This window comes from Leucoraja erinacea, chromosome 7, assembly GCF_028641065.1.
Source record: "Leucoraja erinacea ecotype New England chromosome 7, Leri_hhj_1, whole genome shotgun sequence".
NCBI lineage: Eukaryota > Metazoa > Chordata > Chondrichthyes > Rajiformes > Rajidae > Leucoraja > Leucoraja erinaceus.
Genome location: NC_073383.1, coordinates 10,551,833 through 10,565,252, shown reverse-complemented (window position 1 = coordinate 10,565,252; position 13,420 = coordinate 10,551,833). Strand labels below are relative to the sequence as shown.

Below are 13,420 nucleotides of genomic sequence, written 5' to 3'. Positions count from 1 at the left end.
AGACACATCTGCACTTTAGTCTGTTTGAACTGTTTTGACTATTTTACTGTTGTAATGTTCTTTTTACAAACCATGTCCTCGGGTATCTAAATCTAAATTTTATTAGTTATTTAAGTTATGACATCGGATGGAAGCTGCATACCAAATCTCGTTGCGCTTATGTGCAATGACAATAAAATATATTATTATTATTATTATTATTATTATTATTATTATTATTATTATTCATTCAACTTATCAAAAGTCTCATGCTAACTCTCAATGAAATCTGGGATCTCAATAGTCCCATTTTCGGTTCCATCTGTGCAAGCTTATTCCACATCACCGTAGCGGCCCATGCCTTTCAATCTATCAGCTCCTCCAACAAATCTCATCATTTTAAGTTTGTGCGTTTTTACATCAAACAATGATTTTTTTAAGTTTAGCGTTTTGAACAAAAAGTAAGCAGAGATCAATAATGCAATGTAATTGTACCCACACAGAACTATGTTTCGCTCGGCAATAAACACCAGTGCAGAGCTGTACTGCATCTGCAAAATGCTTATTGCTCTGTACATGAGCCATAAGCCAGAGACCTATTATGTTGATCTCAGATTCAGACTTCAAAGGAATGGTATCCATGGATTTGCAAGTCTAAGTCAGGCCACAACCTGGGGGCAGATACACTGACTGAAAAAAATCATGAAGGCCAGCACATGGAATCTAATTAAAATATTTAAAACCGCAGCAAAGAAACCATAGCAGCTGATTCTGAAATTGTAACTGAATGTACTACGCAGTTGTGCACTATCATAGGTCACTCAATGGCAAGAGTTAAAAAATAAGGTTGTAATTGAGGTTTAACAGCTGAACAGAAAGTGAAACTTGGAAACCACCAGGAAGGGATAAGAACAAACACACACTATCTTAATTGGTACCTCAAGGTCAATGGTGATTAGCACCCACTCCAAACCTGTGCATTCTCGAACGGCGTAACGCATGATTTAACCATATAATATAAAAATTACAGCACGGAAACAGGCCATCTCGACCCTTCTAGTCCGTGCCGAACACGTATTCTCCCCTAGTCCCATATACCTGCGCTCAGACCATAACCCTCCATTCCTTTCCTGTCCATATAACTATCCAATTTATTTTTAAATGATAAAAATGAACCTGCCTCCACCACCTTCACTGGAAGCTCATTCCACACAGCCACCACTCTCTGAGTAAAGAAGTTCCCCCTCACGTTACCCCTAAACTTCTGTCTCTTAATTCTCAAGTCATGTCCCCTTGTTTGAATCTTCCTTACTCTCAGTGGGAAAAGCTTATCCACATCAAGTCTGTCTATCCCTCTCATCATTTTAAAGACCTCTATCAAGTCCCCCCTTAACCTTCTGCGCTCCAAAGAATAAAGCCCTAACTTGTTCAACCTTTCTCTGTAACTTAGTTGCTGAAACCCAGGCAACATTCTAGTAAATCTCCTCTGTACTCGCTCTATTTTGTTGACATCCTTTCTATAATTAGGCGACCAAAATTGTATACCATACTCCAAAATTGGCCTCACCAATGCCTTGTACAATTTTAACATTACATCCCAACTTCTATACTCAATGCTCTGATTTATAAAGGCCAGCACACCAACAGCTTTCTTTACCACCCTATCTACATGAGATTCCACTTTCGGGGAACTGTGCACAGTTATTCCCAGATCCCTCTGTTCACCTGCATTCTTCAATTCCCTACCATTTACCATATACGTCCTATTTTGATTTGTCCTGCCAAGATGTAGCACCTCACACTTATCAGCATTAAACTCCATCTGCCATCTTTCAGCCCACTCTCCAAATCTCTCTGTAGACTTTGAAAATCTACTTCATTATCCACAACCCCACCTAGCTTAGTATCATCTGCATACTTACTAATCCAATTTACCACACGATCATCCAGATCATTGATGTACATGACAAACAACAGTGGACCCAACACAGATCCCTGTGGCACCCCACTAGTCACTGGCCTCCAACCTGACAAACAACCATCCACCATTACTCTCTGGCATCTCCCATTCAGCCACTGTTGAATCCATCTTGCTACTCTACCATTAATACCCAACCATTGAACTTTCTTAACCAACCTTCCATGAGGAACCTTGTCAAAGGCCTTACTGAAGTCCATATATACAACATCCACTGCTTTACCCTCATCAATTTCACTGAGTAACCTCTTCAAAAAATTCAAGAAGATTAGTCAAACATGACCTTCCAGGCACAAATCCATGTTGACTGTTCCTAATCAGACCCTGTTCATCCAGATGCTCATATATATTATCTCTAAATATCCTTTCCATTAATTTGCCCACCACTGACGTCAAACTAACAGGTCTATAATTACTAGGTTTACTCTTAGACCCCTTTTTAAACAATGGAACAACATGCGCAGTACGCCAATCCTCCGGCACTATTCCGGATCTACAGACTCTGCCGCAGGTGGAGAAAGCGGACACTCGATGTACCGTTTGGGAGGTTTTGTTCTCTTTCCACCATTTATACTAGGAATCTTTGTGATCCAGACACATGAACTCCCAGTGCCATCCCAAATGCTCCTTTTCATTTTGACCAGTCATGGGACCAGGATCCCTCTGAATTTTTGGAGATGTTCTATCTTTTGTTCATGACAGCCTTGATTCATTTCATTTACTTCTTGATATGCAGGTTTACTCTCAGATGCTGGAGTTGTGTAAAGGGGGCAAGAGCTTGAAGATCTCTATTTTGTGAATGATCAATGTTAAGTCCATTCTCTCAAATGCTGCAATGAAATGAGCTTGATTTCCAAATGTGCACAGGTAAAGACTGCGGGTTAATGACTTAAGTTGCATTGATCTTTGTTCTGGAATGAAGGCAACATAGTTCAAACAGTTCCCATTCATTCTGTTGATTAGCTCCACTCTAGTGGTACTTCATTGGAAGTGAGGTGAAGCATTGCCGCAAATAAGATTGGGAATAGTGTTGAGGTAGGGAAACAGCCCCGCTTGACACTAATCAGCATTGAGGTTAGGTGAGTTGGGAACCCATTGGTTAACATTACGGTATGCATAACATCATATGATGTAAGATGGAGATAGATTTTTAAAGGCAGCCAAATTTGAGAATGATGTCCCATGGCCCTCTCTATGGAGATAGGTGAAAAAAGCCCATGTATAGTGGTCAATTTTACTCACTGATTTCTCTTGGAGTTGACATGCAGTCAAATAGATGTAACTCTATTTGGATGAATCTACACTAGAATTTAGGTTACAGCCCTTTGGCTACTGGGATGATTGAGTTGAGGAGAACCTGGCATTGACTTCTTCCCCTGTGGCAGAAGGATGGAGATCCCTGTCTAGTTATCACAGTGGGATTGGTATCTTTCCCATTGATGGTCATGAAGCAATATCCCAGAGATTCCATAACATGCCGTCTCCATCCCTGATGTGAAGGATGAGATTGTGAATTTATGACTTGGGCTCCTCACTGCCATGCTTTAGAACGTCAGCATTGATACTGTCTTCTTCTAACACCTTCTTGTTTGGAAGTTTAGAGTTTAGAGATGTAGCATTGAAACACCAAGTCCATGCTAACCATTGATCACCCGTACACTAGTTCTATGTTATCCCACTTTTGCATCCTACACACTGGGGTCAAGGAAAGAGCATTTGGAATGTGGGAGGAAACCTGGAATGTGGCAACTGGAGGAAATTCATATGGTCATGGGGAGAACGTACAAACTCCGCACAGACAGCACTCACAGTTAGGATTGAACCTGGGTCTCTGGCACTGAGAGGCAGCAACTCTACCGCTGTGCAACTGTCTCACCCTTGGTCAGAGGTGCTGGTGAAGCAGGACTAAATAGTCTACTGTGAAATTGAGTCAATAGTGCTGTGATGATGCTGAATGTCTCACTGTTCTTTGTAAGTTCACCACCTTGGCTCTCAGTGAGATTGACTCATGTGTTTAGGCCGCAACTGAAAAACCTGCACATACCATGGTTATTCATAAGTTGTTGAACCTACTGTGCTTTTCCACCCACCATGTGTTCTTTTGGACATCAGTTCCCTGTTGGAACTCAGACTTCAGGTGGAACGACGTCTTTGGCTTTGAAGCAATTGCTGTTTCAAATCCAAGCATGTCTAGCATTTGTAGTTGATCAGGTCTCCCATTTTTCACCAGTGCAGCCAGGGTGTTTTCTGGTGGAGAAGCCAAGAGTTTCTTCACAGATTCTGATTACAGTGGACTTTGGATCAGCCAAGAAACTGCAAACTTTGCAACACCTGGTAAGTGGAGATCTTCAAGCCCGCTGTGATGCACCGACTCAGCAGAGCCATGTTTATGTGATCCTTGATATCTTCAACATCTAGTTTCCTGTGCCAATGTTTCTGTTGCTGATGTTGTTCATATCCGGCATTGAAATCAATGTGTAATGTTATCATTTCTATAATGCATGACAACCTTTGGTCTTGAGAGTTATTCACTTATTGGTACTTCAGTAAATAAATAAGATACATGGCCCTTTGATAAACAATAGTGTACAGTGGCTAGGATTAAATTAGACCACTGTTGAAGGAGAAAGTGAAATGAAGAAATTATATCACTCATTATTTTATCCCACTTGATGAAGTTCAACATATAGTTTTGTCAAATATCAAGTGTCAAATAGCCATGATGAAGAGAATTTTTGTTGGCAACTACTGGCCACATGCAATCCTACATTATTCAATTCACCCTGGCTGATGAATCTGTGGAATTCTCTGCCTCAGAAGGCAGCGGAGGCCAATTCACTGGATGCATTCAAAAGAGAGTTAGATAGATCTCTTAGGGCTAGCGGAATCAAGGGATATGGGGAGAAGGCAAGAACGGGGTACTGCTTGTGGACGATCAGCCATTGAATGATGGTGCTGGCCCGATGGGCTGAATGGCCTACCTCTGCACCTATTCTATATGTATCTATCTTTTCAGTATAGTTTAAGCAGACAGGTTATACTGGGAAGTGATCCAGAGCTTCGATTTTCACAATACTGTGGGGAATCAACTGGTTATTTATCTTCAAATTATGAATTTATTCCTTTTGCAATAAGCAAGGATTTCTTTTTTTCAGATGAATATTCAAAAAATATATTTATAAATATGCTTTCCCTGTACACCTTACAGGAAAACAGCAGGATTTGGGGGAAATCACAGGATAAACAACAAACTATTTTTCCAAAATGGGGTGTCTTGGAAAAGTCAGTAATTAAGTTTCTAAGGATAAAGAAAACAATGCCATGTAAAAGAATGTGTTGTCTAGCCAAGTATGTTTCATAACTTGCTCATCGGGTTGCAACTGTACAATTATATCACAGAGATTGTTTCCAAATGCATGTTGAAAATTAAGTTGAGGAACTAACTTGGAACTTGATTCCAGTGCATAATAAAGGGAGAAATATAAACCACTTTAAGTAGGTGACTACGAACTGGTTTCATTTCATGGTAAGTGGTGTGAAGTAAACAAGTCGTGATCATATATAGAATCATAGTTTCACATAGTAGAGCCAGCACTGCCATTCAATGTGATCATGGCTGATCATCCGTTCTAAATGGCTTACCCCATATTCTTAAACTGTGGCCCCTGGTTCTGGACTCCCCCAACATCGGAAACATGTTTCCTGCCTCTAGCACGTCCAAACCCTTAACAATCTTATATGTTTCAATAAGATTCCCTCTCATCCTTCTAAACTCCAGAGTGTACAAGCCCAGCCGCTCCATTCTCTCAGCATATGACAGTCCCGCCATCCCGGGAATTAACCTTGTAAACTTACGCTGCACTTCCTCAATAGCAAGAATGTCCTTCCTCAAATTAGGGGACCAAAACTGCACACAATACTCCAGGTGTGGTCTCACTAGGGCTCTGTACAACTGCAGAAGGACCTCTTTGCTCCTGTACTCGACTTCTCTTGTTATCAAGGCCAACATGCCATTCGCTTTCTTCACTGCCTGCTGTACCTGCATGCTTACTTTCATAGACTGAACAAAGACCCCCAGATCCCGTTGTACTTCCACTTTTCCCAACGATGCCATTTAGATAGTAATTTGCCTTCCTGTTTTTGCTACCAGTGGGTAACCACACATTTATCCACATTAAACTTCATCTGCCATGCATCTGCCCACTCCCCCAACTTGTCCAAGTCATCCTGAATTCTCATACCATCCTCCTCACAGTTCACACTGCCACCCAGCTTTGTGTCATCTGCAAATTTGCTGATGTTACTTTGAATCTCTTCATCCAAATCATTGTATATTGTAAATAGCTGCGGTCCCAGCACCGAGCCTTGCGGTACCCCACTAGTCCCTGCCTGCCATTCTGAAAGGGACCCGTTAATCCCTACTCTTTGTTTCCTGTCAGCCAACTAATTTTCTATCCATGTCAGCTCTCTACCCCCAATACCATGTGCCTTAATTTTGCCCACTAATCTCCTATGTGGGACGTTATCAAATGCTTTCTGAAAGTCCAGGTACACTACATCCACTGACTCTCCCTTGTCCATTATCCTAGTTACATCCTCAAAAAACTCCAGAAGATTAGTCAAACATGATTTCCCCTTCGTAAATCCATGCTGACTCGGACCGATCCTGTTACTGTTATCCAAATGTGCGGTTATTTCATCTTTTATAATTGACTCCAGCATCTTCTCCACCACCGATGTCAGACTAACTGGTTTATAATTCCCTCTTTTCTCTCTCCCGCCTTTCTTAAAAAGTGGGTTAATATTAGCTACCCTCCAATCCACAGGAACTGATCCTGAGTCTATAGAACATTAGAAAATTATCACCAATGCATCCATGATTTTTAGAGCTACTCCCTTAAGTACTTTGGGATGCAGACCATCAGGCCCTGGGGATTTATCAACCTTCAGTCCCATCAGTCTACCCAACACCATTTCCTGTCTAATGTGGATTTCCTTCAGTTCCTCCGTCACCCCAGATCCTCTGGCCGCTACTATATCAGGATGATTGTTTGTGTCCTCCTTAGTGTAGACGGTTCCATCCATTTCAACAACGCATTTCATATTTTGATATTTGTTGCTGCTGTACAGATAGCGAGTCAGAGAAAATTTATATCGGAGCAAACCATTCAATCTATTGTACATGATCTGATTTTAAAAAAAAGTACCACCCATTGTAAACCCATCATTCAGCACTAGATCCAGCCATCTGTAGATTATTGTACTTTTACATTAGTTGAATGTTATCGTTTTTTTGTCTCATCCACTTTTTCAAGCAGCAAGTTCCAAACCTCAAATGTCTCTGGGTGATTCCATTGATTCCTACCCCACCCTCCTCCCTGCTCTGATAAAAAAATTTCTACCAGTTACTTTATATTTGTGCTACTGATTTTGAAGGGTCTTCATTCTTTGAATGATATTCAGGCAACTGAACCATCCTATCACCAATTTAGGACTATATCTATATCAGACTGTCTTCAATTGGACTTTATCTTGCACTAAACGTTATTCCCTTTATCCCATATCTGTACTGTGGATGGCTTGATTGTAACCATGTCTTTCCGCTGACTGGATAGCATGCAACAAAAAGGTTTTTCACTGTACCTCGGCACACGTGACAATAAACAAAACTAAACTAGTATGCTGGATCAAGCTATGGAGAAGATTCACTGTAGCTCCTTGTCCCAGTTTCTGGTCTTCTCCACAATTCAGTAGCCCTAAATATGCAGTAACATAGGTTACGCATGTGAAGTATGCATAAGCAAGGAAAATGGGGTGGGGATCTACGCTAGACACTGAAAGAAGACTGTCAATTGGAATTTGCACTAAACGATTTATATTGGCTTTCAACCATTTTTCTGCTGATTTACATTGAATTTTTTCATATTAACATTATTTGCATCAAGCTATGTGTACTCTCCTTGGTGCCCTTCAGCAGCCCTAAATATGCAGTAACATAGGTTACGCATGTGAAGTATGCATAAGCAAGGAATGGGGTGCTAAGTAGACACTGAAAGAAGACACAATTTGAATTTTGATTTATATTCTTTCAACTTTCCCTGCATTTAAATTGAATTTATATTAACATTATTTGCAAATGTGTACTCTTGGTGCCCTTGCAGTCCAGTGACCCTCTTGGAGGTTAATAAAATTAGGCATTTTTCCTTCTTTCAGAAATTGTGCAGAAAAATACGGGATTACAGTAATGTCCAATAAGTATCTAGTCCCCTCCTGCGTGTATGTATTCCCGATTAGTGAATTGTCCATGCTTTCCTTTTCTCCACCCCGTTCTGCGAGCGACAACTATACTTTCGATTTTGCTTTCCTGCAAAAGCTGCTTCAGTTCTTATTTCGTGACTTCTTGGAAAGCACGTGGTGTTTGCACGTATGCAAACCCTCCCTGCGCCCTGCAAGTGCTCTCACCCCCGCCTGCAGAGAGATAGACGGCGGAGTCACCGCGCGAGCCCCGCCCCCCCGGGCCCAGGTCCCGCCTCCCCCGGGCGCCCATTGGTCCCCGCTGCTACACCCCGGCCCGCCATTGGCCGCGGCGGCCGTCAGTCAGGCCGCGGGTCGGTGGTATGCAGAGTACTTCCGTATATATTGTACAATCCCGGGCACCTTGCAACTTTCATCCCGATTCTGCACAGCAACTCTGGGCAACCGGGTTGCCCACTGATCCAGGTTGCCCACTGATCCAGGTTGCCCACTGATCCAGGTTGCCCACTGATCCAGGTTGCCCACTGATCCAGGTTGCCCACTGATCCAGCTGATCCAGGTTGCCCCTTCATCCAGTTTACCCCTTCATCCAGTTTGCCCCCCTGACCCAGCTTGCACTGTCTTACTCGCTCTTCCCTCGGACTCAGGTGAGTGCATTTGTCCAGTCCGTTGCTAGACGTTTAACTCAGTGGAGTTCTTGCAGAATCCTTAAGTCTTCAGCTGCATTTTGCTCAAAAATCGACCATGCATTATTATTATTATTTGATTTTTAACGAGGTTGCGATTATTGTGTTTATGTATACGTTGCGTGGCCGGGAGATGCTTGGGGTTTTATTTGAAGTGTGGCAGGCGAGTAGAAATTACACATCTCAAGAGTCAAGAGAGTCTGAGACATCTCAATGTGCATGTGCAAAAGTGATAGATGGAGACAACTGTTATGAAAGTTCGTTTTACATCGGCATTGGGGATGTCAGTGTGCTGGGCAAAGCGCCGGGATAGCTTAAAGATAAACGCAAATACATGAGACCCATCATCGGTATGTAACATTTTTTATATGAGGGCATTGTTTGAGAAAAGGTGGGCAGGGTAACCCATTTGTTGGATCCTATACAAACAGACAGACCCTCCTTTCTAAACAGTACAGCATACTTGGTAAAGTTTTTGTTTTAAGTTGCTCTTATGGATTAACTATCTTTCACAGTCGAAGCTATCGAGAAGTGTGTAATCATAGTTCTGGAATTGTTACAACCGTTGTGACATGCCTACCGATACAAATTGATTATCAGAGGAAGGGTCTTTCCACAGATGCTGTCTGAACTGCTTATTTTCTCTAGCAGTTTATATTTGCTCAAGATTCTAACATCTGCAATCTCTTGCATCTCCAAATTAATTATATGTTTTTCCCATCAAGAAAAGAACCGTAAAGTAATGTCTGATAGGTAAATCGTTAGTTAAGAAGTTATGAATGTATCCTAGAAAAATCTTCTTTCTTCGTTTAAAAGAAAAATCATGGCTTGGATTAGCAAGAACAAAAATCAAAGCATTATCCTAACGTGTCTCTTTTTCCCTAGTAATACATTCCGGCTCTGCCCTCGGAACGATAGAACAACTGAGTACATATTGAAGATTTCGTAGTAAACGACTCACTAGAAGTCAAAGTAACAATTTAACACACTATTGCAAGCAAAAGATTACATTGCGTGCTAATTATTTAAAAACTGCCCTTAAAAATACAACGTTTGGCTTTTCTCATCACAGCACAGTGGATGACATTTGCAAACTGGTGGAATGGTGTCATGAGTTATGTTATTATATTATTCATTATATAATTTGAGTTGGTGCAAAAAGGTTTAGGTTTTCAAATTCAGTTGTCCAAATTCAGAATTATAAAAACAAATTTAACTCTTTACTAGTGAATGATGACACACTGAAAATGTAATTGGGATCACGTAGTATATAATTATGTAAATGTAAAAAAAAAAACAACCTGTAAATGCTGAACATCTAAAATATTTTCCTTCTTCCAAACTGTTTTCGAACATTGTTTACGGAGGAAACTCTTAAACAGTCCTGCCAACTTTGGGGTTTTGGGGTCTAAAGAAGAGTCTCAACCAGAAACGTCACATATTCCTTCGCTCCTGAGATGCTGCCTGTCCCGCTGAGTTACTCCAGCTTTTTGTGCCTATCTTGGGGTTTTGGTTTCACTGCAGCTGAGATGCAACAGCTTTAGTAGCTGCGTCACTGTGCTGCAGAATGTGTTGGCTTGGTGGCCTCACTATTTTAACGGCTTAGTTACAACTATTGATGATTTGCATTGCTATGCCGGTTAGTGTAAGCAATGTCCACTGTGACTCAGTAACACTTGTACTCTGACCTATCTCGGTACAAGTCCTACCTGCGCTAAAACATTCAGACTTTCATTCTAAATATCAGGATATTTTATTTTTCCTCAGTTGATATGAAAAGCCTTATGTCACTATTTTGGAACACTGATACTACGGTGGGGTCAGTAAAGTTGCTGCCTTGCAGCTGCAGTGACCTGGGTTCAGTCCAGATCTCTGGTGCTGCCTGTAGAGTTTGCATTTGTGATTCCGATGTGTTCCCTATACCCACCCCCGCCATTCCCTGGCTTGTGTTGCAGTTTTGTATTGTATTGTATTCAAATTTATTGTCATTGTCTCAATTTGAGACAACAAAATGAATTTCCCTTACAGGCAGTATCATTAAAAAAAATCACAATAAATAAATAAATAATAAATAAATAAATAATAAGACATATTAAAAATAAAATTGAAATTGAATTTTAAAAAAAGCACAAACACGGAACGTCCACGACACAACATAGCATAAATGGCACCAAGGTGAGGATGGCACCAAGGTGAGGATGGCACCATAGTCCGGATGGCACCATAGTCCAGCCAGCCTCCCCTCCGTGTTCATCCGTGGTCGGGGCCTTCCGAGCACCCGCGGTCGCCGCCCCGGGTGGCCCGATGTTCAGGCCCTCACGCCGGGCTGGTGGAACGCCAACGCCGAACCCCGACGGTGAGCATCCTCCTCCTCAGCGGCCCGGACCTCCTGATCAGCCGCCTCCCACTGCCGGAGTCTGCAGCTCCTGCGTCCACAGGCCGAGCCGGGCAGAGTCGCAGGACCCCACGCTGTCCATCAGCGCCACCCGCGTTGGGAGCTCCGCAAACCGCAACTCCAGGATGTCGGTGCAGCAGGTCCAGCATTCCGGGCTCCAGACGGCGACCCCCGGTAAGGCATCGCCAGCCCCGCGATGTTCCAGCGCTGTCCCGCCGCTGCTGGAGCTCTGATCGATCCCAGCAGGAAAGGCCGCGCCAATCCAGGTAGGTAGGCCGCTGTAGGGGGGAGGGGGGGGGGCGAGGACGCGACTCGAATAATAGTTGCGTCCTCACCAGGAAGCGGCTGAAGGACGGTATCCCCCGCACCGTGCCCTCTTCCCCCACATAAAAACACTTTTACATAACTAAATAAACAAAAAAACAAAAAAAGATACCGGGCTGTAGGTGGAGGCTGCTGGCACCAACGCCACCGGAAGTATAACACGGAAGTTTCCCCCTACATCCTAAAGATTAATTGCTACTAAATTGTTCCCAGTGTGTCTGTGACCTGATGGATATCGGGAAGAGTGGGGCAAGCAAGGCGTTGATGGGAATGTGTGGAGAAAATCCATTGTGAGATTGGGATTGTGTTGTGGGCAGAAGGGATTTACTGGAAATGTTTACCTTTACTTCAAAGGAGTGTCGCTCATCTACCACAAAATTCAATTGTTTATATTGGCACATGCAGCTTCACATGTGGGTGTGGATTTTGCACTTCTGTTACACCTCCGCCAATTCATTCACTTCATTGTACTTTGGTAAACCTTGAGGCAAAGAAGTTATTGTATCAACTTGATCTTAAAAGGGTGTTGCGCAATGTAATATTTAAAAAGAGTACGAGAAACTTCTGGAAAATTGAACAAACATTTAATTTGAACTTTGGTTTAGGTTAGGTAAAACAATAAACAATTTATTCCAGGATTAAAAAAAATAAATAAATAAATCTGTTAATTCAGTCAATCTAATAAATCTAAGCACAATAGGGTGTCTTAGTGCCACTTATCCTGTGCCACTAAGGGAATGAATGCTCTGGGTTCTTCTGCATCTTGGACACACAAGAGCTGTCCGTTTGCTAAGCTTGATACTACAATGTGGCTTGAACACGTCAGGATGCAGACAACCTGCAGCTCTAGCTAGTGCAGGCAGAGAGACACAAAATGCTGGAGTAACTCAGCGGGACAGGCACCATCTCCGTCTGAAGAAGGGTCTCGACCCGAAACGTCACCCATTCCTTCTCTCCAGAGATGCTGCCTGCCCCACTGAGGTACACCAGCATGTTGTGTCTATATTCGGTTTAAACCAACATCTGCAGTTCCTATACAGGCACGTGTGTGGGTGAACGTCAGATGGACAAAGAGCAGGAAAATAGATAGGAAGAGAACGTGGTCGGGGGAGGCAGAATGTGGTCGGGGGGGGGGGGGGGGGGGGGGGAGAAGAGATGAAGAAGCCTGATTTCACTTACCAATGAGCACACAAGCAAGTGAAAGGCACCAATGTAAATGACTGGAGAGATAGTGTAGGACAGACAGATTTAAATTGGGGGGGGGGGGGGGGGGGGGGGGCACTGAGAGTCGTTCTGGGCTATATGGGATGCATGCCTGTAGAGTAGGTATGTTACAATACTTGACTTCAGCAGTGGTGCAATTCTGCCACTGGCCGTGTGCGTGATCTTGGCGCGTTTGAGGGGGGGGGGGGGGTGGAGGGCGGGGTTAAAATGTGTTTCTGGAGCGATTTTAAAATCAGCTTCTGAAGCCGACAACGGGGCCAGATTTTATGTAGGGGCCTGGTAAAATAAAGTTGTTTATTTTTATGTATAAAAGTGTTTCTTAAGCTGCATTTAATTCACATTTTAAGTTGCGAAACGGTGATTTTTTTTTTTTCTCCGAAGAACCGACAGTGTTTTTGCTGCCGATATGGGGGACTAAAATCACTGCAACCTCAACGTTCCAAATGTTCGCGTTCCGGAAAACCCCACTCGCAAGCTGATTTAAATGGCCATTAATTTACTGGTATTAAACATTAAATTCCTTCCATTTGGCCTATGAACCCATGACAATGAGATAAAAACATAAAAATTATGTTATTT

At 42.7% G+C, this 13,420-nt stretch overlaps 1 protein-coding gene across 4 annotated transcripts in view; it reads left to right on the top strand.

Moving 5' to 3' along the window:
- Positions 1–8,563: 8,563 nt before the first annotated feature.
- Positions 8,564–13,420, top strand: part of LOC129698644 (signal transducer and activator of transcription 1-alpha/beta-like) — a 46,782-nt gene continuing 41,925 nt past the window's right edge. The window contains exons 1-2 of one of the 4 annotated variants that reach the window (XM_055637778.1): positions 8,564–8,745; positions 8,789–8,859. The gene's annotated coding sequence lies outside the window, so the exon portion shown is untranslated. Of the gene's footprint in view, positions 8,746–8,771; positions 8,860–13,420 lie in introns of all 4 variants that reach the window. The other 3 variants (XM_055637779.1, XM_055637777.1, XM_055637780.1) reach the window with 3 other exon arrangements.